Genomic DNA, 26,869 nt, shown 5'->3' with positions numbered 1-26,869 from the left:
TGTTTTAAAGAACCAAAGACACAAAACAAAAACAGTTATACAGCAAGTACACACATGCAGTCGTAGAACGTTACCTCAACTGGTTGCAGAAATCGTCCTCTACATTATCATCATCCCAATTATCTTCCCAAACATGTGTGTCTTCATCCTCATCTAAACCAGCCCAGTCTAGAAAAAATAATAAAAAGGACTTGACAATTAAATTCAATACCTCCAGTGTACAGGTATTTTTAGGTTTGAACTCAATCTTTTTCAAAACAAAATAAAAAAAAAAATCAGACATATTACTCAAAAATGGTACAACATGGCAATGGTTGAGATTGTTGTAATCATCAGTCTATCACAGATTTGTAATACATTATGCTTACGTGAGATACAGAACAATTTAATGACCAGGACGTCTGGCAAACGAGGAGCATACATTTTTTTCAAAAACTGATTAGCAGTTAGTCAATTAAAATGTTCTTGATTAGCAAACAACCCCATTTAGATAGCAATTTTGTATTAATATGTATAATTTTACCTGAAGTTATTTGTACCCAAGACAAGTAGCCACCATATAGCAGTTGTGTACCGCTGAAGACAGACATTAGTGAGATGAGTCAGGCCCAGCAAATTCTTTAAAATTGCACTTGACACACGACCCATGCCAATGGATGGCACATTTAAATGCACTTTCTGTAAAATGGTGCATGTCTCCAGAAAACCACTTTGTTTGGCACACTATAGCCACCCAGAGACCAGCCATGGATAGTGAAACTAAATGTTAAATAAAAGTTTCAACTATCCGCTGCAAATGGAACACGCCCTTCATGAAATCTACTCGACTATGCGAGTGGACAAAAAGACTTTGCTAGCCCTGGACGAGTGCCTGTAAATGTTTAGCTGCATGAATGACAAATGAATAGATAGGTTAACAAAGGCTCCAAAAACAGTTCATCCAGCTCTCTCCCACAGGTGCTAATATATAATGAAATCATAATCACAAAGCAAGCTCTAGAGGCCAACTACAGTGTATGGTATTGCTGTAGATCTGTAGCTATACAGACTATATGTAACCAATGATCACTGTTTTGCGTAAGCATCCAACGAGATTTGTTTATTCATTATGTAAGAGACTGTTGAGTAGGTCAGTTTTTTGCTAATTTCCCCTTCCTAGTGAGTCCCCCAGCACCCTTTGGTTGGACTTCTGGACCTTTTTCTTTCCCGTCAATTTGTTCTTATGGGCTCTGACTTTTGTAACTCCTTTTCTATGGAGTCTGCTTTACTCCAGATCTCTTTAACGCATGTGTGTTTAACAGCACCCTATGTGATGTGTTGACGGGGACGATTTGGTTTTTCCTTTGAGATTATTTCACCATCCTTACAAACGACTGTTCTTAAGGCAGGGGCAACTAGACGCCGCCTCCTCACTCGAGCCGCGCACAGCCGATCAGCTGTTGCTGATGCAGTTCCCTCGACGCGGGACCTGCAATCCCCTGTAGCTCCCATCTAGGCCACATACCACGACCCATCCACCCCAGCATTCGACACCAGGAGCCGTCGGCGTGGTCCCAGAACCCTAAGATGGCCGCCGCAGTACGGAGCCTTCTTTTGTTTATTTTGGTTGCCTAGCAACCTTCCGTGCTCCCTGCTCATAGGCAGCTACGTGAGCCGGAGGCGGAAGCCGGCCCACCTCGCCTAAGGCACTCCGAGCCCAAGGCACACTTCCTGTCTGCACCTGTCCGCGCCGGCAGCACGGCGCGTGACTCTGCTCCGCTATCCAACTTCTCGCAACACACCTCGCCCCCATCGGAGTCGGATCTATCCACACCTGAGGCTCCACGAAAATCAGCCACCCACCACACTTCAGCCAAACATCGTCCGGCAGACGCAAACCGGCATCTGCTCACTTGCCACTTGACTGGACCCCTGATCGCCGAGGCAGCACAAAGGATAATTAAAGGTACTCTAAGGTGCACCCGCTTACCAGACTTACACCCCAGCCGCGCCATGTGCTTCACCTGTAACAGCTCTTAACGCATACCATATTCCCGCTAACTGTGTTATTATCCACTGTTCCGCATATACTGGTATTTTAACCTGCATGCATACCTAGTAACTGTATGCTTCTTCCATTGGTTCAGCCTCCACTAACTACGGTCCAACGTTAACTCTGCACTTCCAATGACCCGCTGCTCTCAGTGCGCTAACACGCAGATACCTAACTGTGCTTTGACCCTAGGTAATTTGCTTAGTGTGTTGTTGCATAGCTGACCTAGTTGCAGACTACGCTGTTCTATCCTGGTCCCTCCAACTCCCCATCTGTGATATTAGCATTCGCCTGTATTCTAACCATATATTTGAACTTCGAATCGAGGTATGCCCTGTCTGCATATGCTCTCAGGGTCCTAATAACCACTGACTGTGTTGTGCCCTAAGGTCGCTCCTAGACCTCACTGTAATGTGTTGCACCTCCTGGTCGCTCATCTGAGCTCTTGCCTCCCGCTGCTCGCCAGCCACATTGACATTCCCTGGTACCCTAGGTTGCTCCCTAGCTTTCCCAGAACCCAACCGTTCCTGCCCTCCTGGACCACCCCACCTAACCTGACTGTGCCAGTAGCGTACCGCAGTTTAAAATCATGCTTCTAGCGTCTTCAAAGCCTGCCACTACCACATTAGTACTGAGCCTCCTTACTATCATGACTCCTGCACCCTCTGCCACGTGCCCACCCAAAGACAGAAACATGAGACTAAGGGCTAGACTATCCCAGCTACATGAACCTTCATCCTATCACACGTTTAGGGGCTATACCAACCAAACCAACCTAACCAACAAACGATCTCAACACCCCAAGCCCGCTCCACTGACACCAGGCGCCTTACCCACCAAGCAGCCACTGTCACAAGCCACAACCTCAACCAAAAAAATACAACCCGCTACCACCTTACCAACTAGCACCCTGCCACTAACTGCCGCCCTCATTAATGCCAGATCAATGGTTGCCCACGCTACCGAGATCTCAAACACTCTAACAAACGAGAACCTAGATGTACTATGCATTACTGAAACCTGGCTCCATGAGGCTGCTGGCCCCGCCATTATGCTAGCAATACCAGACGGCTACCAACTGCTAAGAGCTGACAGACCCAACACTAAAGGAGGTGGCCTTGCCATTATCCACAAAGCCAACCTGCCTATCTGTCTAGCCACTACCACGCCACTCCAGTCTTGTGAACTCCTCACTGCCAAACTCCAACTTTCATGCAACCGCACTCTTACCATCCATGTGATCTACAGACCACCTGGACCATTAGGCACCTTCGAGGACGAACTAACCAGCATCCTAACGAATAATACAAAAGACCATACGCAAATCCTATTAGGAGATTTCAACCTTGGTTTTAACGATTGCAACGACAAACATGCCACATCTGTCGCTGCATTACTGCATGACTACGGACTAACGCAAAATGTCACCACCCCCACCCACTCCAAAGGCAGAACTCTTGACTGGGTTGCGGACCTGAACTGCAACACTAGCATCACTAATATAACCCCGCAAATATGGACAGACCACCATCTAATTTCATTCTCCGCCGCACTTGACCTTAACCACCCTAAACCTATAGTAATGGCCCCGCCACACCCCACTAGAAGTAAAAAAGAAATTTCAGCAGAACTACTCCTTCCACATCTCCTCCCCACCCTCAATAACAGACAACATTACAGACCCGACCTTACTTGTGGAAACCTATAATAATACCATGACCATGTCATTAGATCTGATTGCCCCCACCAAAATCCGTAAAGGCAAACAGCTCTCCCACCTGAATAACTGGTTCACACCCCAACTGAAAGACCTCAGAACTCAAAAAAGAAAACTGCAATCTATATGGCGACATTCGCCCTCTGAGGAGAACAAAATCAAATTAGCCACCATTGCCAAACAATATAAAAAGGAAATCATTAGTACAAAAAAACCCACTTACAATGACAGGATAACCAAAGCCAAATCGAATACTAAGGAATTATTCTCCATCCTGCGGGAAATGGAATCGCCCATACCACAAACAGACAATATCCCCAAAAATAAACTCTGGTGCACTAACATACAAAACGCCCTAGCAGGAAAAATCAGCTCTCTCCAAACTAAAATTGCAATTAAAAAAGCCGCCTTGCTAGTGCCACCTGAGCCCACCCCCAAGGCACAGCCCGCCCCTAACCAGGCCGCTAACACTCCACACCCCTTCAGCTTCAAACAAATAACCATACTAGAGACAGAAAAAATCATACTCTCCCTAAAACCATCCAATTGTAAAGGCGATAGCTGCCCTCCTCAAATTATAAAAGATGCAGCGAGAGACCTAGCTCCCTTCATCTCAAAACTGATCAACACCTCCTTCAAGACTAACCTAGTGCCCAATAACCTTAAACAGTCCTGGGTCCTACCCCTGCTAAAAAAACAAACTCTCGACCCTTCCATCCCGACAAACTATAGACCCATCACCACCGTCCCATTTCTACTTAAAATCATCGACAGGGCAGCCTACCTGCAAATCCAGGACTACCTTGAATCCAATAACTTACTTGGCTCACGACAATCTGGCTTCCGACCCCTCCACGGCACTGAAACAGCCCTGATTGACCTCAAGACTCAAATTGACGAGTTGAAGGACAATGGAAAATCAGCTATGCTACTCCTCCTTGACCTATCGGCAGCCTTCGACCTGGTAGATCATACAGTTTTATGCAATCACCTCGGCTCTGCTGCCCATTTCTCAAGCGATGCCATAACCTGGGTTCAATCCTTCCTTGCTAACCGGACTATGAGAGTCTTCTCCCCCCTTGCAGCTGCTGATCCCATACAAGTCTCCTGCGGTGTCCCCCAGGGATCATGTGTGTCTCCTACTATGTATAACATCTTTACCAAACCCTTGTTTGACAAGTTGGATAGACTGGGTGTCATCTACACTAACTATGCAGATGACACTCAGATCCTCATCCCCCTTTCGGGCAACTTCTTGGAAGACTCAGCTTTGGTAAATAAGATATACCTCCTCATTCAGGCATGGATGGCATCCCACGGCCTCTGTCTGAATGACGACAAAACAGAGATTCTGATCCTCGGCACAGAGACAGCAATTAAAAAACTAGACCCCAACTACGCCTCATTTAACATTGACAACAATGTCATCAAAGTGATGCCCGCAGTCAAAACCCTTGGGGTCTATCTGGACTCAGCACTCACCTTCAAGCAACAAACTAATTCCCTAGCCTCCTCCACTGCCTATACTTGTAAACTGATCCGAGCATGTAGACCATTCCTAACGGAGGCCAGCTGTATTACCCTAGCTAATGCACTTATCATATCTAGATTGGACTATTGCAATGCCCTATATGCTGGATCTAACAAGTATATCCTCAACAAACTCCAAACTCTCCAAAATAACGCTCTTAGAGTAGCATTAAACTTACCCAACAGAGCCCATGTCTCCACCGCCAGAAGGAACATCCACTGGCTCAAAATTAATGACAGGATCACCCTCAAAACTATCTCACTCACATCCAAATGCCTCAACAATATAGCTCCCCCTACCTAGTTAACAGAATCAACAAAAGAACCTCTAATCGCCCCACAAAAATATCTAACGCCTTCACCCTGCTGGTGCCCAGATATAAAAAAAGCACAGCTGGCGGCGCCAGCTTTCCAGTCACAGCGGCCCAAACTTGGAACAAACTCCCCCTAGAACTCAGAAAGGACCAACCTTACCCAAGTCTCAGACGCAAGGCACTCTTATGGCTACGATCTAACGACATCTAAGGTGATCCCCCTCCGCAACATTTCCATTCGCCTGAGAGACACCCTCTTGACTATGCCCTGCTAACTTGTCCCTAGGTACCCCTACCCCCACCCCCACTGCCAGTACCCAGCTACAAACTGCGGCTGACCACCACTCAGCTCCTTCTTGCTTCCGACACTTGACAATCAACCGCACTAGTTCTCTCTTACTGCACACCTCACTGAACTGTACCACCTTCCACTCTCTTTCTGTTTCCAACATCTGGCATTAACTGTCCAACACATGCAATCTACAATGTTTCTGAATCTGCTCCTACCGCTTACTTCTGTGTTTGTCACTGTAACCAAGTTCTCAAGTATTCTTGTAATGTTTGCGCCCGGCTACCTGCGGGTTTGGTTTTGCGCTATATTAAATAAACAAACAAACAAGGATAAAAGGGAAACTTAGTTTTAGGAAGGATACAATGTTATGAGCGATTAGCAGACACCACCTTAAGTGGAGTGCTAAGAGGCTACCTAGTATACCCCTTCGCTATGCTTCCGCGACTTTCTAATGCCAGGGACAACCCTACAGTTATGGCCTGTGGTAGTGGACTTGTTCTACTAACTATTGTAGTATTGTTTTACCACAGGCCATCTACAGTCTCGGTTGTGCACAATAGGGTAACCCATGTTCTAGCATTGTGGCTTCTTTCGTTTTTCACAATTTGTCATGTTGTTGTCTGTTAGACCTTCCACCATTCCATCCCGAGATGTGTGCATTTTGCCTTTGGCGGGTACCCTTGGGTGTCCCCTGCCTAGGCTACAGTGTCTGCGAAGACAGGAAGCAGGGGAGGAGTTAACACCCCTGTCCTTTGTCAGAGTGCCTGAATGGAACCAGTTGCTCCTCAGGGGCTGGAGGGTCTGAATATAAGGCGAGGTTCCTGAGGTTGTCATCAAGTCGACCACTGGAACAGAAAATCCGAGGCTGAAGAAGACCAGAGACATCAGCAGACCCTTCAAGTAACCGTGTAGCGACCACTGCAGTCCTGACCCAGAAGACCTCCAAAGAGGACTCCTTCCTGGCGGATGGAACCAACCAGTCCCAAGACTAACTACAAATCGATCCATCTCCTGAAGTGCTGCGACCTTCGAGGACTGCAAACCAAGAATACCAGGAGACCTCTGACCCATATGCAGTGCAACATCTTGGCGCAGACTAATCTGCCCTGAACTTTGTGAGCTCCAGTTGAACCTCCGGAGGCACAATCCTACTCATTCAAGTCCCCTCGACAGTGCAGGACTGAAGAACCGATGAAGATCGACCAGGCGACAACTGTCCCTTGTTGGAGCTGATAAAAAAGGTGGCAAAACTGCAGATTGGTGCAAGACTGAAGAAATCTAGGCTGAGGGACGTTTCTCACGACTGCTGCTGTAAGTCCCTCCTTTCGTCACCAGACTGAGGAATCAGGAGACCGGGTCCATCGCTGCTGCACAGGAAATAATTCAGCTGCATTTATTTATTGTAACTGAAGTTACTGTGGGGCTAAAGGTAGAACTTACCTTAAGCCGTAGAGTTGCATCAGTGTGATTGGAGTGTGTTACAAGTTGTCTGGTGTCCACCCATACCTCTGGCACATGCTTGACAGCTTGTGTCCTATCAGGGAGTCCTTTGCAGAGTCCCTATCTTGCTATGCATTTTTATTCTAGTGACTAAAGTATCCCGAGAAACGTGGCCTTTCCTGCTGCTAGATTAGACTTTTTATTCTACTCCTACACAGACTTGACTAGTTTGGGATTGGACTTTCAAAGCGTTTGAAGCCTTGAAAAGTGTTACTAGAACGTATACTGCTGTGTGAATAACCATCATTTTCCTTCCTGCATACTTATCATTTATCTGCAATCTATACGCCTTTGAAAAGTATTGTAAATAATTCCTATGTGTTTGGTTAGTCAAATTACTTACTTGTCTTGTGGATATAAAATATATATATTTACTGAGCTCAGTGTACTTACCTACAGTGCATGTCCTCTTCACAAGATAACCATGGCTGCTTTGCCAGTCTACCAAGATTATTTGGTTAGTACAGACTTATACTAAGAGCCCTGGCAGGGGGAGCGGGGTTGAAGAGGATGGCAGCCTACAACCGTGTGGAGGCTCGGAGTGGGGATGGCCTAGTTTCATTGGCTGAGGGGGCTGCTACACCCCCCGCTGGGAACAATGGCAAGGAATCCCAGCCGACGGATTCCCAGTCGGGTAAAGCCCCGGCGAGGGCAAATCATAATGTTTGTTACATTCTGATTGACCCTCGCCGGGTATAAATAAGAAAATCACAACTTCTTAGTAATCAGTTATTATGTCACAATGCCTGCTGCTTGAGCCAGCAGAGAGAATTCCAGCTGTCACTGCAGCAATAACGCGTGAAAAGCTTTTCAAATTAATTGCTTTTAAAAAAGCAAAAAAGGGAAACGTTTTCTGTGTCACTTTACAGCCATTAATTGAGAAGGAGCTATTTATGGTTTAATTTGTGCACTGCTAATTTGTGCATTGCTAGAGTTTAACACATTTATGCAAGAATCCGCACATTACTAAACTTTGCTTTTGAACTATGTTTCTACTACAAATTAGGAGCTGCATGTATGCTTTTTAAAATGCAAACAGATTCTATATTGAGTAGATGCAGTTCAACAGATAAATCACTTTTACTCCCTAAAAATTAGCAAATACTCCCAAAAAACAAAAACAAAGACATATCCATGGACCTGTGAGGGTGCAATATTTTACATGTTTGGACCAGTAGTACACGGAACACCACAGGAAGAAACTTCCATGTTAACTGCCCGATTGTAAGAAGTCAACATGTATCTTTATGTGCATGAAAAACAAGGTTCAAAGACATGAATATTACTAAACATTTCTGTTTTTCAGTTAAAACATTTTTACTTGCGTATAAAATACTATCATTGGGAATCATTTTACTCCCAACTTTAGACAATAGGGAGTAAGTAATACTCCAACTTCCAATTCTTATCTGGAGCACCGATTATATGGCTCAGCAAATGGAAAAGGTCTTAAGAGACTAGGTATTAAAAAGGGAATGACAGTGTGTGGCCATGTAGTATAAGGAATAAAATATTGCCTACCATACATAAAAAGGCTATTGCAAGTCACTTTGGGGTTCCTGGACCTTATAAAGGAACTCAGTCTTAGGCCTTGTTCCTCTATTTTGTCACAAAACACCTTGTTGATTTGCAATATCCATATAACATACGGCAGAGGGCACTTTATCCCATATATCATCCTGATTACCTGTGGTTTGCAGTTATTTGAACAAGAGACATTCTTGGCACTTAAGTGGACTGGAGGCGGGTCTCCCTCCCTTCCTCCACCCCCCTCCCCGAAACCCACCCCGCTTTGAACTTGCAGTGAAGAGAGAAAAGAGGATGAGAGAGCCTCAAGGGCAAGAGGATTGCAGGGCGAGCTGTGCTTTCATTGAACAGGGTGACTTAAGTAGCTGGTTTTGCTGCAGTAGTGCCAATTTAATTAGCAAATCTACAGAATTGCACAGAAAATTGCTAAGCAACACTGCTTATTTTATGCCTCGATGATAGTACATCAAACATGGCAAACGTAACTTCCACATGCAGTGCAAATTAACATTTTGTCGATTATATGACCCTTAATACCTTAAATGTATTTTAGAATCTTCCTAATTTGCATTTAAACAAATTCTGGCGTGTATTTGTAGTTAGTCTATGGACTCTAAAGAGTTTATACAGCAAAATAGGTATGTCTTCTAATCCGCAAGCTGTCTAAGAATCAATACCCAGAAATTGAAAGCCATGCATGTTGACACCTTTAGGTTAAGAATCATCACTGTTATGAAAGAAGTTAATTATACAATTCCCTTTCACTTCGTTTAGCACAAATGGACACTCAATGAGCTAGTAGTCAATGAAATATGTGTGAAGAGCCTTAGAAGCTATTGAATTTAAGTTAACCACCAGCTCTAACCTTAACAGCTCAGTTGGGGGGTTCCTTGTTACAACCCCATCTCTCTCTCTATTAAACAGCTTTACTAAACCCATGTTAGACTGAAACCTTCAGCTTTTTTTGTATAGCATACTTCAATAGGCAGAATTAAACCCCCACATACCTTCAGACTCTAAAAAGATGCGAAAATTAGCAAACATGGCCAACATATAGAAAAATGATTTCCTACACACGTCCACCAATTGAGCACACAAGTTGGGAAAAAACAACAAAAAAGATCAAAGTTCAAATGCTTTTGGTTAGGCAGGCTTGCTTGGGTGGGCCAGGGAGCATATTTTGCATTGTGGTGGGCATCAATTACTCTTGTTGTTGAAAAAAATCAGATTATTTTTATATTTGCGAACATGGCGCTTGGGAAACCATCCCTAGTACATCAACAAATTAAACTTGCATAACTAGGGTCCCCTATCCCACCCTTCTCCCATTATCCCATCCTCCTACCTAGCCCCACATAACCAAAAACAAAAAGGGTGAAAGTGTTGCTGCATTGTATATCCAGACTGTGCTCAGAGTATAAAGTAAATATTCTTAAAGCAGAATTTCGCCATGTATATCAAACAGATTGAGGGCTCTTAATCGTTGTGGACATGTGAAGGCCCTGTAGTCAGCGGCCAGGAACTTAATAGGCTTCCCTTATTTCTTTACACATATGCTCCTATTTTCCAGCAGATCTGCGGATAACTTCTCCATAGCTAATGTATTACACAGCTTAACCCATCACAGTTGAATATCGGGAGTCTGCTTTCTCCATTTTGAGGCAATTATTCTCAGGACGATAGCTCATGGACAACATGCTCGCCTTGGAAGCAAGAGGACACAGAGCAACACAGGTTCGATCCTCGGGTACAAGGTTAGAAACCTCTGGGTATTAAGGGCGTGTTATAAGTAAACTTCATATTGTTGTGGAAATCCCCTTCCTTGCGGCTAGAGGAAAAACGACTTGAGGACAGAAAGAAAAGGTTATCACATGCTAACATCTTTGTTTAAGAGAAGTCTGGAATTAACAAAAAAGGTACCTGAAGCTAGATGCATGAGATATTTCCACTGTAATCTTCAGTTGCAAGGTTCCGTTCACTGGTAAGCAAGTTCTTAAGTACATAAACACATAGTAACAGATACACCGAAAGATCATTCACTCGAGTTACGCACTACTTATTCAACACTCCTTATTCCAGCCAGAGGAACAAATATTTGACTGGCATAAACGACCCTTGCGTCGAAAGGAAAGAAAATCAGGGTCAACTGCCTGTGAGATACATCTCAATACCTTCTACTAAAATGGGTTTATCACCTAACATTCCCACCATATGTGCATAAATATTCCCTTAACAGGCCTGCATATGCCCGGACCGTCGTGGTCCTTGCTTTTTGTATTTTGTGTAGGCAGCTGGGGGCCGCAGGCCGTGCCTGCAGCCCTGTTCGCCTTCCTTGCCTGCCTCCCTCCCTCCCTCCCTCACGCCTCCCCTGATAGGTCAGCCCACCTGGTCATAAGTGACCCTCCCATGGCAGCCTTATGCCTGGCAGGCCCCGAGGCAAAGGGCGGCTCCAGAAAGTGTCAGCAGGGGGAGCCATCAACCAGCAGCAACGAACAAGGTAGGAGAGCCCAGGGTGGGGAGAATAGCAATCGCTCTGCTCCGGAAGCCCTGCCCTGCCAAACAATTCTATATACTCTGGGACAGTAACTGGATTAAGAGATTGGGCCTCCAAGTTAGTACTGTACTTTACATACCACGCCACACCCCCCAACAAGCGCTTAGGCTTTAGTACAAAAATGCATTGTTAGGTGTAGGCCTGTCTCCCACTATGCGTGACTCTCAAATCTAGCTGTGCCAGGTTGGTACCCAAATTGCATTGCTAGGCTCCAGCATTGCTGGGTGTAGGCCTCTCTCCCACTATACAGGTCTCCTGCCCCACTTCAAATTGCATTGTCTGGTATTCAGATTGCATTGTTGGCTGTGGGCCTCTCTCCCGCTGTACGGGTCTCAAGTCTAGCTGAGCCCCATCTCAAACTTCACTGTCTGGTGTTCAAATTTGCAGGACCCTATTTCAAATTGCATTGTCTGGTACTCAAATCGCACTGCTGGCGGTGGGCCACTCTTTCCGTGTACAGGACTCTCAAATCTAGCTATATCCTATTCCAAGTTGCATTGTTGGCTGTGAGCTTCTCTGCCACTGTGCAGAACTCTGATCCAGCTGTGTCCACATTGGCAACCTACCCTAGAGATTAGCACTCATTGACCTAATTCACATCCAGAAACCTCCATTACAGAATAATCACTGTACTTGCTAGCCTCTGCCCTCTAGGGTACTGTGAATGCTAGCTGACGCCCCCCAGGACAGTGCTGCGATTGTTGTCCTCTCCCCCAGGATAATACTGTCATTGGTCACCAGACTGAGCACTAAGGACTGAGATTGACACACACTGACCAATTGACATCTAGAGAGCACCACGGTGGAGTGATACAGAGATTACTGGCCGATTATTGTGCAGTGATACTGTGATTATAGGCTCGCGCCTCATGAGATGACAGTGATTGTCAGTTACGCCCATTAGGACAACTCTGTAGTTACTAGCTATACCTTAACACCAAATCGCTTGTTCACTACAGTGAACCTCTTCCAGGGAGACCCACATTAAGGACAGCCACTGGAATTCACCAACGATATAACCCTAGCAAAGTTCCCTACCTCACTTGAGAAAGCGCCTGAACCAGTCAGCGATATCAGCTGACAAGACCACCAACAGACAGAGCCCAAACTTGTACCAGACAATTCCCTACACCCAGTACAACACCACAAGACAGCCGGACCGAAGCAAAAAAACTTGGCATCAAAAAATAAAAAATAAATAAAGGCCAACATAAACTCCCAAGCTTAAAATGCTGAGCAAACGACTTGGACGGAAGGAAAGACAAAGATCAGAAAGAACAAACAACTGAATACCACCGAAGACTCACAAATGCAGAACACACTCCCACAGCTGGAACGATAACTGAACCATCAGAGAAGAGAGAAATCCCTCTACCAAACTCCATACCTCGCAATTAACTAGTCACAAGAACGAACCAACGCGACGCCTGAAACAACAACAACAGCACACAAACAAACCACCACTCAGAAGAACGGACAACACTAAAACGTAATTGACGCAATAACACCTTACATCACCAAAACAAGAGGAACTTCCACTCGACATCCACAACATTTTGAAGAACCTCCCGATGAAAACAAAAACCCAAAACTGAACCTAGAAGAACTTTGATGACACAGACGCACCTGTACCAACACCTCAACTAGCGATCCACCGGGAAGGAAACAAGACAACGCCGACAATTAAGCCCAAACTAAACTACACCTTTCACTGCAATCTAATAAACGCAAGATCCATGTCAAAACATTCAGAGATCTTTGACCTTTGTGGCAACGGCATTGACATCCTATTCATCACAGAAACATGGCTGGACCCTTTCTTATTTATGTTCTGCATACAAGGTCAATATGATCCCAAATTCACAGCTCCACTGGCTCCTATACTGATCAGTTTTTCCTGGGTGCTGGGGAGAAAAAGAACCGACTCTGGTATCATTAAGTCATCAAACGATATAGAAGAAGTTCCTATAATAGGAACTCCCGTCCCCTGCACACCATTCAATAGTGGAAATATGACTTTCCAAACAAAACTTAGTTTTCAATACTTTAATCGAAGTCCCTCCCCTTCTGCAAGCACCAAGCGAAACTTTTGGATAAAAGTTACCAAGGTACAGTTTTGAACTTATGGGAGGTAGCAACATTACATAAGTGCATTGATCCAGTAAATTATTAACACCAATTTCACATTATCCACTGACTGCCATTAATGAACTGGTGACAACAAGAATAGGGGACGTTTCCATGATTTCACAGCGGTCATAGTTGTAACAAAACAATAAGAAAAAACTTGGGACATAATTGTCAAAAGAAATGTTTAATTTTGTAATGTTGTAATGAAGAAGTGTTGAAAATATTTGGTGCTATATCATTTAGAAATGATTTGTTGCTCCTGAAGAAGAGGGAAATCTCTTGAAACGCGTTGAGCTAATTAGTAAACATATTGTTTTTGAATTCTCTAAGTGTTACGTTGAACTGTTACACTGAATTTACTTACTCAGTGAAAAGAACTCATGTAAACATTTTTAATTATTTTGTGAAACACTGAAAATCACCAAGAGACAATTTGAATATTTTGATTGAATGTCTCCAATTGGTTTTTGTGAATTCTGACTGCAGCGAAAAAAAACTTTGATATCCAGATAGAGTTTGGAAAGTCATCTTTCCACTATTGAATGGAGTGCAGGGGACGGGAGTTCCCATTACCGATAGGAACTTTGTTTCTCCGAAAACTACAAAATAACACTCCAAAGCTGCCTCACAACCAACTTCAAATGCCTTAAGGTAAAAAAAAAAAAAAATAATAAAAAAAAAAAATTAAAAAAAGAGGCAGCCTCGCAATAGCATTCAAAGGACACTTGAAAAATCACAAAAAGAAACTGGAAAACTGTTAAAGCAAGCGACCTAATGGAACTGGAGATGGCCAAACAGATCTGGCTGACCTAGACGGGAAAGCGCAGCTACTCCACAAATGGATCGCTGATACAATTGGAATCGCCCCGGAAAAACCATTTAACCCCTAAAAAAAGGGGCAATGGCAAAATGGTTCACCCCTCAAAGCACCATGAAAAAGGACAACAAGATGGAATTGGACTGGAGGAAAGAATACAACCAAGACAAGAAAATAACTGTTCCAGAAACAAATCTGTGCATACAAGAAGGAAATACAAAAGGCGAAGAGAAGGCTTATGACAGCATCACCAATCCCACCAACACAAAAAGAAATGTTGATCATTAAAGAAATGAGAAACCCACCTGGTTGCGACAACACTCCCCCCTGAGAGAAACTATGCTACAACTTGACAGACCATTTGAAGAACAAAATCAACGACAGCCGGCAAAAATCATACAAAACAGACCAACCAACCATTACACTCAACCAACCGGACCCAACGAAGAGCCACAACACAAACTCCAAAGCTTTCTGAAATATCAGAGGCATTAGTCTTGCTGGTAAAACACAGCAAGAAAGATGGATGACCCATGGATCCCTGCCCCCCTGACATCTACAAATCAATCCTCGCACAAGGAACGCCATCAGAATACTACAGAAACCTCCCAAGTCTCACTCGCAACAGGAACTGTACCAAGGTCGTTCAAATCCGCATAGATCAAACCGCTTTTTAAAAAAAACAAACAAGTGGAAACATGGAAGACCTCTCCAACTACAGACCGATTTCAAACAGTCCCGACCCGCCAAAACTCCTAGATACTTACGAATACAAATTAACCCAAGAACATGCAGAAAAGCACCACCTGCTAGACCAAGCACAAGTCATTTTCAGACCCGCAAGTGGACTACTATCCATCTGGGACAAACTAAGAACAAACAGCTCTGATTCTGCTCGACCTCTCCGCAGCCTTCGACATAGTTAGCCAGGACACCCTAACCAAAAGACTGGAAGACATAGGCATAACTGACATGGCACTACTCTGGATTAAATCATTTCTAGAAGACAGAACATAAACTGTATGGATAAAACCCTTCAAATATACCCCAGAGTTAATGACTGAAGTACCACAGGGGTCCTCACTATCACCACTATACTTCCAACATCTACCAGACTCCAGTAATCAGAATCTTCAAAAAATACAAAATTACATGCTACAACTATGCAGACGACACTCGAATCATCTACAAAATCGAAGACACTCAAGCCGATCACTCAACCCCAATTGAGTGTCTAAAAGAAGGCTTCAACTGGATGAACGCCAACAACTTGAAAATCAACCCAAGAAATACAGAAATTATTGTATCCAAAAACCAAGGGACCAACACCTAAATTCGATGGCCGACGGAAATGGGAACCACGCCAACGCCATCTAAGGTAGTCAAAAATCTGGGAGTCCTGATGGACAACACCCTAACCTTAGGACCACAAATGTAATCAAAAAATGTTTCTTCCTCCTACACACAACAAGAAGAAAACCCAAAACACTCACAATCGGCGCCCTCAACATGTCAAAGAATCGACTGCGCAAATAGCCTCCATCTCGGGATGCCAGAATACCTCCTGAAGAAACTACAATGCATCCAAAATGCAGCAGCCGGACTCCTCCTCAAACTATCTAGAAGAGACCGCATCACTCCAGCACTAAAAAATACTGCATTGGCTGCCAGTCAAACATCACATCACCTGTGCATAATCCAACTTCTGGCTAGTAACGTTGGACGTATCAAGCCCCTACACCAGCATCCTTCATGAAAAGGGCTTACAAACTACGGAACACTACTTGAAAACAAGATCAATATCATTTTTAGAACAAAACCAAATGCTCCTAGAGATGCTAGATTTTACACTAGGAAACAACATTTTTTCTTTCAATATGGAGATATTTCTTTCAATATGGAGATATTTAAACAAATCCAAGGCACAGCAATGGGGGCAAAATACACCCCATCTTATGCTAACCTATATATGGGGCACCTTGAGACAGAACATGCCTGGACCCGTCAGTTTTTCAATATAACCAACCAGGTTGCATACTGGGGCAGGTACATTGATGATATTATTATGATTTGGAATGGCACAGAAAACCAATTGAAGCATTATCATGAATATTTGAATTCCAACAACTACAATTTAAAGCTCGCAATACAATACAGCCAAAGCAGCATCAACTTTTTGGATCTTAATCTCTTTATAGAAAATAACAAAATCCATACCTCTCTACATAAAGGAAACAGCAGTTAATAGCATTTTACATGCTATCAGTAATCACCCACACCATATAACCAAAAATATACCATATGGCGAACTGCTAAGGATTAAACGGAATTGCACAAAAGCTCAAGACTTTGAAAAACATGCAAAAGAAAGCATAAGAAAATTCCATAACAGAGGCTACAACCACAATCACTTAATGAAAAGCTATCTAAAAACCAATCTTAGAACAAGAGCAGATCTCCTAAAGAACAAACCGCAGAGACCACAAACAGAAGAAACAATAAGATTCATCACAACATATAACAGCAAGAACAAAACTCTCAACATTCTCAAAAAGAATTGGAACATACTACAAACTGACAAAGATCTGGAAGTACTATTAGATTCACAACCAAGCATTAACTTTCGCAGAGCCAAAAACTTCAAAAATATACTAAGTCCATCGCATTTTGTATTAGAGAAGAAGAGTAACATCACATCACAACAGATGTGGCTCAAAAATCCAAAGATAGGATGCTACAAATGTGGATCCTTCAATCAATGCCAATTCTCAGACAATGAAAGGACATCAATTACATTGCACAATGGACAGATCAAGAAAATACAACAGTTCATCAACTGCAATAGCAAATTATTAGTCTATGCAATTCAATGCATCTGTACAAAATTGTACATTGGAAGTACCAAACGTATGCTCAGAATTAGAATTAGAGAACACATAAGATCAATACGCAACGAAGTACCTCAAACTCCATTGGCTTAGCATTTCCAAATTAACCATTTACTAACCGACATTGGAAAGCTCAAATACTTGGTATTGAAAAAATTGAATCCCCACCTAGGAGGTGGCAACATAGAAAAAATGTTAAGAAAAAAAGAAGCATTTTGGATTTGTCATCTTGACACGTCATACAGGACTGAACAAAGATCAGGAAATGCACCATTTTCTATAAAATGAAAAATCTTCAAATAAAGCCATTGGGCAAGTATACCACCCATATAATAAACAAAATAGAGTGGAAAAAACAAGACACGGACAGGTCTGGCATAAGTAAGATGTTTTTTACTCAAACCGATTCAAGAAAATGTCTGGAAAAGAACACACAATACATGTAGATAAAAACAACAACACATAACATAATTTGCCACATGGGAAAAAGAGATCTATTTACTGCAATGAAAATACGACTCCTACAACCCAAATACAAAATTATGCGAATCAAGATAATAATACAACTATTAGTCTGATACAGATCGAGTCTGAAAGAATATTTATGGAAACGAAGAAAATAAAACAAAAAGGAGAAAAAACTACAGTTAAAACAAGGGAAAACATCATTCCAAACCAAAATGGCAACCGTCATCGGAGCGCAAAGCAGGGAACGTCAGATGAAAACAAACATTATCACGCGATTAAAACTCGGAGTAGCACGTAACACAGTAAACGCCATCGCAGACAAATAAATACATCACGTGATTGCAGTTCGTTAACAGAAGAAGGAAGAAGGAAGAATAATACGGACGGGCGCTCAGCGGGGAATCACAGCGAACATGGAGAAATAACGGCAAGGTGATTAAGATGCTAAATTTCAAGCAAAATTGCGAGCAATTAGTGTTAACATTAGTGAATCTAGACTTAGAAACAGACGCGAACTCTGTCACAATGAGGGCACTAGCAATGACTGTTTGCCTTTTCCATACAGGCAATCTACAAAATAGTCTGGTCGCAAATGAAGGATCATGCAACCAACCATGTACAGAGGTAAGCTGTTGGCATATTACCTGCTGCCTTCCAGCCCCTCCACGCTCTTCCACCCACGTGCCAGCAATCCGGTGTGTAAAAAGCTTACTGGCTTTATTAGATCTGCAACTCTACCTCAGATATGCTTGCTACTAATATCCCGTGACTCGAGTGCATTTCAATCCTGATCCCAGTGCCTAAACACGGGATAACTGCCTTAAGATGGCCACCGCCTCAAGTGCACCTTGTGCCTGACCCGATCCACATTGGATGCCTGACTTCCCTGCCTGTACCTACCTGCCGATTGGTCCCCTGCGCCTACCTAAACCAATCACGGTCGCCGGCAGGCGAGAGCCGGCCTTTCGAAGCAAGGCCATTGAAAAAAGGCTCCCTGCTGACGGAGCCGACCAAGCGTGCCGTGGTCTGCGCCAGGTCCTTAAGCCCAGTAACCTGCCTCCCACATGGACTTCCTTCAGGTATTACTAATGCTGCACCACAAGACATTATTGTTTTGGTTTTAGCGCCCATGCACTCCCATTATGGCCAGTCGCCACCTACATCCGCGAGCTACCATACTTGTTTATTATGCTATGTGAACTGCATACCTCAGCTAGGCTATAGACACCCTACTGCTACCTTATTGCCTGCTTCCAATGCACTAGCCTGTCCCTCTGCACATCATGTCACCAGCATACTGAGTTGCTAAACTGTACATGTACCCTAACTGACCTCTGAACCTAACAAAGTGTACTTTTGTAGCAACGTTGGCCTGTTCTAGCAAACTTGCATTTAGGTTGCCTGTCTTAGTAAACTTGCTTTTAGGTTGCCCGTCTTAGTAAACCTGCATCTAGATTGCCTATTTTAGTAAACTTGCATTTAGGTTGCCTGTACATGCCCAACAGTTAGACAGGGCCTACCTATCCTCACCTGCACCTTCAAAGCTGCATTTAGGTGGCCAGTACTCCAAGCTAACTTCACCAGTTTACTATGCATCTACCACTATTCTACACAGTTCTACTCAGAATAATCCTCTATCTGACCACCCCCCATAACTTGAACTTATCCCAGCCACAACCTAAGACTCCGCGCCAGACTCCCAAGAATATATGTCCCGCTATCTAAGGCCCAACCGGCTTCTAATCACAATAGGCACACCTTGCATACCACTAACACTCCACCACACATAGATAACATCGGCCAACACCGATTACAACTAAAAAGAACAGCCGGATTTTTAGAAAATCCACCCCCCCACCCCCAAATGCCAACACAAAACCCAGCCGTCCACTACCCCCAACCACCCTGCCTGGAATAAAAGGCACCCTAATAAACGGCCGCTCTATGGTAGCCCATGCCACCGAAATAGCAGACATCATCCAAAATGAGAACTTAGATCTCCTGGCCATCACGGAATCCTGGCTTCATCCAGCAGCAGGTCCAGCCATCATGCTAGCCATCCCAGATAATTACACTCTTATACGCATAGACCGCACCACGTCTAGAGGTGGTGGCCTTGCTATAATTGTCAAAAATCACCTAGCCCTAAGACTCTCCCCACCCCAAAAGACCAACTCCTGTGAATCCCTCACAGCTAAACTTACCATTGCCAACAACCAAACTATTATCATCCACCTGTCATACCGTCCACCAGGCCCCCTAGGTTCCTTTGAGGAAGACCTTGCGAACCTGCTGACAATCTAAAAAAATTCTATCCAATGTCTCATCCTAGGCGACTTCAACCTTGGATTCAATGACCCACGTGACCCCAATGCCTTACAAATGAACAGCACCCTTGAGGAACTAGGATTTACCCAAAAGATTGCAGATCCCACACATCAAAAGGAAGGACCCTCGATTGGATTGCCCAACATAACTGCCCTATTACCATCACTTCTATAATGCCTTTGCCATGGTCCGACCACCACATGGTATCCTTCACCCTAAAAGCCACCACATCCATTAACAATAGCATCGTAGCCCCCACCGTACCTACTAGAAATTAAAAAAATATCACCCCTGAAAATCTTATCCCCCTTATTCTCCCCACGTTAAACTCTCTCAGATCAGTCTGACCCTGCCTCCATGGTAGAAAAGTACAATGAAGTGATGCTCGCCTCTCTGGACGCCATCGCACCACTGAAAATTAGGAAGAGCAAACCCCGCCAACACCTAAACACCTGGTTCACACCCTTACTAAAAAGACATCAGACAAAAGAAACGCCAAAGTGAAAAAACCTGGAGATCGGACCCCTCTGACATCAATAAAAATAATCTGAAGAAACTAGCTACCCTCTACAAAAGAAATCATCCTTGCGAAACAAATATCCTACAACACCCGTATCACTCAAGCCAAATCCAACACCAAAGAATTGTTCGCCATCCTAAAAGAAGTAGAATCGCCTATCCAAGTTCCCGACTCTTGCCTCAAGGATAAAGACTGGTGCACAGGCATACAAAATGCCCTTGCCAATAAAATAACAATGCTTCAGGCAAAGATCCACAACAAAAAAGCCTCTATAACTATCCCAAATACTGCCAACACAGGCACCCCCTCCAAGGCTACCAGGAATTCATTACCAACTCTGAAATCCACTCCTCCTCCATCCGCACTCGACATCCCTCCCTTTCACTTTCGCAAAGTTTCCACTAAAGATGTCGAGAATGTCATCCTCACTCTCAAACCTTCCAACTGCCAAGGCGACCCATGTCCAGCCCAAATCATAAAAGACGCTGCCTGTGAACTCTCACCCTTCATCATCAAACTTATAAACGCCTCTTTCACATCAGGTACCATTCCTCAAGAAGCAAATCTTGGACCCCTCCATCCCAACTAATTATCGCCCCATAACCACTGTGCCGTTCCTACTGAAAATCCTGGACAAAGTAGCTTACCTACAGATTCAGCACCACCTGGAACTAAACCACCTCCTAGCATGGTACTGAGACTACACTCCTAGACCTTAAGGCACAAATAGACACACTAAGAGATAAAGGCACAACTTCACTCCTACTACTCCTCAACCTATCTGCCCCATTCGATCTGGTAGACCATGCAATACTTTGCAATCATCTGGTCACGGCAGCCTGCTTCTCCCATGAAGCAGTCGCAAGGATCCAGTCCTTCTTAGATAACAGGACAATGCAAGTCTTCTCTCCTCTAGCAGCTGCAGACCCTGCACCCATCTCATGCGGCGTACCCCAAGGATCATGTGGATCCCCCCACCCTCTACAATATCTAGATGGTCTAGGTATCACCTACACGAACTATGCAGATGATACACAGATCCTCATCCCGCTGACGGGAGATTATGACAAGGATGTGGCCTTTGTGAATAGAGCCTACCTCATCATCCAGGCATGGATGGCCTCCCACGGTCTATGCCTGAATGATGACAAATCTGAACTCCTCATCCTAGGCACTTCCTCCAACATCAAATAGGCCCCAACTATGACACCTTCATAATTGACAATATCATCATTACTGTGGCCAAAGTAGTTAAAACCCTCGGCTTCTACATAGACTCCATGCTCACCTTTGGTAAACAAGTGAATGCCATGGCCTCAGCCACCTCCTACACCTGCAAGCTAAGTAGAGCAGCCAAGCCCTTCCTCCCACCCAATAACTGCGTTATCCTTGCAAGGGCACTAATCCTATTGAAACTAGACTACTGCAACCCCTCTACATAGGCAGTAACAAATACATCACTGCTAAAATACAGACTTCAAAATAATGCCCTGAGAGCCGCCCTAAACTTCCCTAAAAACACCCATATATCGGACCTCAGGAGATCAACTAACTGGCTCAGCACAAACGACAAAATCCTCCTCAAAACAGCATCCCTCACACACACACAAACGTCTCAGCCCCGCAATACCTTATAGACAGATTCTCCAGACAAACAGCCTCTCGCCCCCTTAGAAAAGCTAACTCCAACCTTTTGCTAGTACCCAGATTCAAACTCACCAAATCTGGTGGGAGTAGCTTCGCTGTTAAAGCAGCACAATATTGGAACTCCCTTCCCCCTGCTCTAAGGGAAGATCTCCCCTACCGGCAATTCAGATCCAACCTGATTCAATGGCTAAAAGATCATGATGTCTAACCTCACCCTTCTGACATCTGGATCTCATATGTATTCTGTATATTTGCTCTGCCTACTTATGCCATGCCTGCATTCTTGAAAACTTACTGTATATACTTCTGTGATTCTTTGACAATACATAGCTACAGCACTGTAACCGCAGCTGTACCACAATGTTTAATTTGTATCCTGCAACCTAAGTTGAACAACCCTCTTTTTGCCCTCGCACCCGAATACCCTTGGGTCTGGTGCGCAATAGAAATAAATAAACATACATCATTTAAATGAACAATATAATTCAAGAAATTGAAAGAAACAACAAGGTACCATTCTATATAAACTAATAAGCAAAGCTGCTACAAACAGTTTACAAATGCAAAAACATTCAACACATTGTCCCGTTATGTCTCTTAGCAAAATACGTATAGAAACTTTTGTCAAATGCAAGTAAGAAAATAATGACTTGTGTATATTAGAAGGCAATTACTCTTTCAATTACATTAACCAAAAATGTTTGCAAACATAGATAGCAACAACTCAAACCGAGATGTGGGTTTCTTTTCCAGGTAACTTGTAATAACGACAAATTGGAACACCCATCTCTGTGATTCCTAACAGAATATAATCAGCATATGAATCTGAAATGGAAGAATTCTAGCAACATTTCATATAATTAAACTAGAAATAAGCAACTTTTTTGAAGGCAACAATTGAGAAATTAACACAAAATGCCGATACCAAACGAGGCAATTGTGTAGTGAAACTGAATGCAAGGAACCTCCTGAAGAACCGTCAGATCAGTAGACGGGGAAACACGTGTCGAAGAACCAAATAAGAAAAAGAAGAATTTCACTGACTAACAAAAAATAGAGGACTGAAACAAGGAAAGGAGAAACAACAAAAACCAATAGGAGGAACTATACAAACCTAAGAGGAACCAAAAAATAAAAAAGAGAAGAATTTCACAGAGAAAGCAGAGGACTTAAACAATTGAGATAATCCACAAACCAACTGGGGGGAAAAAAAAAAAAACACATAGAAGACAGTGAATGTTTTGTGGACAGAATGATTTACAACAGGCAATCATTAACATATAGACAAACTGCAAGACAAATATTGCAGTGACCGACTTATATGTATGCTAAATAAAAAGGCGCCATTTCAATCAATGCAGTATTGGTTTTTGTTTTGTTATTTTCTAACTCTTGGACAGCCTAAGGGTTACTGTATTTTGAATTAGAGCAGCCAGATTGTTACTATATAAAAATCATTGATACTTTTTATAACCACCGGAACATATACTAACAATATTGGGCGCCAGTAGCTCCCTAAAGGCTGACATATATTTTAATTCCCAGATATAAAAAAAAAAAAAAAAAATGATATTGCACTTCATAGGAGCCAAGCTCGAATAGTAAAGACGACATCTGGCACCAATGTTACAGCCAATTAAAAACCTCACCTATGGCTCGAAAAGTCTTTTAGCCCACTTGCAGAATCGAGTAGATTTTATGAACGGCGAGTAGCACAAGAGATGTTTGAAACTTTTATTTAACATTTACTTTGTTTGCAATAAATGGCAAATAAGTTTCACTGTGCATGGCTGGCCTCTGGGTGGCAGCAGTGTGCCAAGCATTAAATGGGTTGTAGTGACATGCACCATTTTACAGAAAACACATGTTAAATGTGTTGCCCTCCGTTGCTATGGGTCAAGTGCTTTTGCCTTAGGTTGAATAGTGTCAGGAAGCGTGGGGTCAGTGGGGGGTACTAGGGTTATGGGAGCCACCTTATGTAGATGTCACCTTTGCCCTCATTGCAGATGTGCTTGGTGTTGTACTGTGCTGAAGCCAGGGAAAGACAGAACCAGGAAGAAACTACACTTCCCAGCACGCTTGGCCTCAAACTACAGCCCCGGCAGTCCAGGAACTAAATTCAGGCACACGGAGCCTGCAAAAGCGCAGGCCGACGCCCAAACCAACGCCCAAGTGTATGCGCATGCACGCAGAACTCCTGCGCATGCGCGGACAAAGCGAATTCGATCGCGCTCGGCTTTTCTCCCGAACGGACGCATCTCAGAGGATCTCCGGGCAGAACACTGCACGCGGGCCAGACCTCGCCTGCAGAAAACTCTTGCGGCCCCGCGAGATAAAAGCTACGTTATTCCTAACTTGTTTGGCAATCGGAACGGCAGCCCTTGAGAGGGAGGGATCCCGGTAACCCCGCAAAGACAATCCAGGGAGAGAGATCAAAGGGAGACCCAGAACCGGGGGGAATCCATTGCCGCAGCCCAGAGCGGAACACTAACAGCATGTGACATCGCATGTCTAGCATGTGCTTATACTAACTAGCGAAACTGAACCTGGAAGGCGCAGTCTAGAAAAACACACTGTTTCCTTTTCGGCAGGCACCGGCGCCGCTTCTTGCGGCGGAAAGGTGCGAACTTCCTCTTTGTGAAATGGACACAAACAGCCTGGGCTAAGTGCTATTTTATATTTATCTTTGGGTTACGTTGAAAAGGCAGAGCAGCGGCTCATTTTGGGGGAGAAAACATATTGCTTATCTGTTGTGATTCTTTCATGTTAAAGAAGAATGGAGTGGGGGGACTAGCTTTTAGGTGACAAGGGGCAAACTCAGTGCTAAACCATAACTGAGTGCAGCACCTCTGGTTTGCCATGAAGAGGCAAGGGGCAAAAGCAATGCTTTAGTGTGACTGAGTGTCAAGCCTCATGTGAGAGTGCGAGTGTATGTGAACCAAAACTAAACGTTCGCTGGAAAGTAACCAAGAGAAGCTCACAGGACAGGAGCTCAGGAGCATGTTTTCCCTTTAATTCCCCCTCCCTATCCACCATCAAGATTCTTAATCCTCTATCCGGTTTACCCAACTCCCCGAAACCCATCCAATCCAAGGACCCTAACCCTCTTTCCCCAAGGGGGTCACGGCGGCCTGTGTTTTGCCCTAAGCCAGGCGCCAGGACCGCCGAGGGGAGGCAGGTGTTCGTGCTCCTTCTGCGCTGGAGGAGTAAAACGGAACCTGACGGTAGCGCAAACCCACGTATTGTAAAGCGCCCAAGCAGCACGAATACGCCGTTATGGAGGAAATAGCCCATGCCCTTCTCGAGTTGAAAGCAGAGTTAGCTGCTACCAGGCAGGATTACGCCACATTGACTACCCGGGTTCAAGAACTAGCAGCCCGGGGGAGCCCACTTACAGATGGGGGTCCGACTCCAGTTCAAGTAAGCACTAAACCCCCAATGCCTTTAGCTCCCCGTAAAGGTATGGTGGGGATCCACAAAAATACTCAGTGTTCCTGACTCAATGCCAGTTGCATTTCTTCACCAAACTCACAGTATTCCGCTCAGACCAATCACGTACTACGTTTGTCATCTCCTATCTAACGGGGGACGCCGCAGCTTGGGCTACCCCTTTAGTCCAGAAAGATGAAGAGGTTCTATACGATTGAGGGACTATCCAAGAGGAGTTCGGAAAGATATTTAATTGAAGAGGAGCCTCTCTAGTGAGGGATCGGGAATTACCCTTCGACGGGGCAACAAGGATCTTACCACTTATGTTACCGCTTTTAACCGTCTGGTGGCTGAAGCATACTGGCCATGTGAAAAGAAAACAGCCCTCTTTTACCAGGGTCTCAGGGAAGACCTGAAAGACCTCATAGCTCAGGTTGATCCGCAACCGAACACCTGCACTCAAATGATTGACTTGGCCTTGCGCTTGGATCACCGTCAGAGTGAAAGGAGACAAGACAGAAGTTAGAAAGTAAGCCAGGCCCATAGAGGTTAGATTATCAAAAAAAACACGGTTACCACGGGAAAAGGAGACAAGACCCCAGAATCAGAACCCATGCAGATAGGTACAATTCGGGGGCCCATTACCAAGGAAGAAAGGGAGAAACGTCGGAGAGAGAAGTTTTGTATGTACTGTGGTAAATCCGGACATTTTGTGAAAGAGTGTGAAGCCAAGCCAAAAGGAACCCCTTCACAGGGAAACGCTGGAGCTCGCCAGTGAGAGGGACGGATCTGGCAAGCCAAAACCCCTGTAACGCCCCGAGACATATGCTAGCCAACGTCACACATATCCTAGAGACGCACATCACTGTGACCGGGATCTTACGTACACGTCAAGAAAACCCTCCAATAACCCTGATGGTTGACTCTGGAGCTACGGGAAACTTTGTGGACAAACAATATGCACAGAAATTAGGTTTACCCGTGAGTTCCAAGAAAAATCGTGAAGCATTATGTTCTGTGGATGGATCACTGTTAAATCTGGTCCGGTGACGCAACAAACAGAAGAGCTGGTGTTGGACGTTCAGGGGCACACGGAATGTATGCAGTTTGATGTCATAGCAGCCCCCCAGTTTGGGCTGATACTTGGCCTCCCGTGGCTCGCTCTCCATAATCCCG

At 44.2% G+C, this 26,869-nt stretch overlaps 1 long non-coding RNA gene across 1 annotated transcript in view; it reads right to left on the bottom strand.

Moving 5' to 3' along the window:
* Positions 1-26,869, bottom strand: part of LOC138570017 (uncharacterized) — a 64,931-nt gene that overhangs the window by 31,354 nt on the left and 6,708 nt on the right. Inside the window, exon 2 of the long non-coding RNA XR_011303381.1 lies at positions 75-168. This is a non-coding gene — a long non-coding RNA (uncharacterized lncRNA). The remainder of the gene's footprint in view (positions 1-74; positions 169-26,869) is intronic.

The sequence above is a fragment of the Ambystoma mexicanum genome, chromosome 2q (genome assembly GCF_040938575.1).
Source record: "Ambystoma mexicanum isolate Mex_15411 chromosome 2q, UKY_AmexF1_1, whole genome shotgun sequence".
NCBI classification, from domain to species: domain Eukaryota; kingdom Metazoa; phylum Chordata; class Amphibia; order Caudata; family Ambystomatidae; genus Ambystoma; species Ambystoma mexicanum.
Note: the sequence above shows the minus strand (reverse complement) of the source record. Positions and strands in the feature narration are given on the sequence as shown.